This window comes from Dipodomys spectabilis, unplaced genomic scaffold (genome assembly GCF_019054845.1).
Source record: "Dipodomys spectabilis isolate Male_0828 unplaced genomic scaffold, ASM1905484v1 ptg000351l, whole genome shotgun sequence".
Classification (NCBI taxonomy): domain Eukaryota; kingdom Metazoa; phylum Chordata; class Mammalia; order Rodentia; family Heteromyidae; genus Dipodomys; species Dipodomys spectabilis.
Window position 1 is genome coordinate 2,470,680 of NW_024871028.1, and position 688 is coordinate 2,471,367.

A 688-nucleotide genomic window follows, 5' to 3' on the forward strand; every position below is an offset into this window, starting at 1 on the left:
ACACACACACACACACCCCCACACACACATCCAGACCGGTGACAGAAGTTTCATCCATGCAGCACCTGCAATTTGCCAACTGATCACAAACCTGAGCAAAGTCAGGCTGTACAAGGAAAAAGATGATCTCTCTCTCTCTCTGTCTCTCTCTCTATGTCTTTGTCTCTCTGTTTTCAGGTGAAAGGTTGACCGAGCACAGAAGACAATGGCTCACACAGCAAGGTGTCTATCATCTGCATCCAACACCTCCTATCCCAGAAAAAAAGGAAAAGACCCCAGAAGGCAGGTGTATACATGCTGCTCTACACCTCTGATTAAAGCCACCGGGTTCTCATAATGGAGAGGAAGGGCGCAGATGTGCGGCTGTGTGGCTCCCACTGCTACAGGCCAGGGGATCTGTGGCACCCACTCCTCACTCAACCCTGTATCTCCCCGTTTCCTTGGACACTAGCCGCTGGGGATGGGGGTAGGATCTTCAGGTCAACACCCACCCTCTCCCCTCGGGCACATTTATGGCAGGGCGTGGGCCAGAAGGTGGGGCAGAGGAGAGGCGCGGGTCGGGGTCGGAGGGAGGAGATATGGGGTCCCAGGGTGCAGGGCTGTGTGGCAGCCACTCACATGTGTTGCTGGCAGAAGCTTTTGGCAGCTGCTCCAGGTGGGGCAAGCAGCAATGGCAGAGGCATTACAG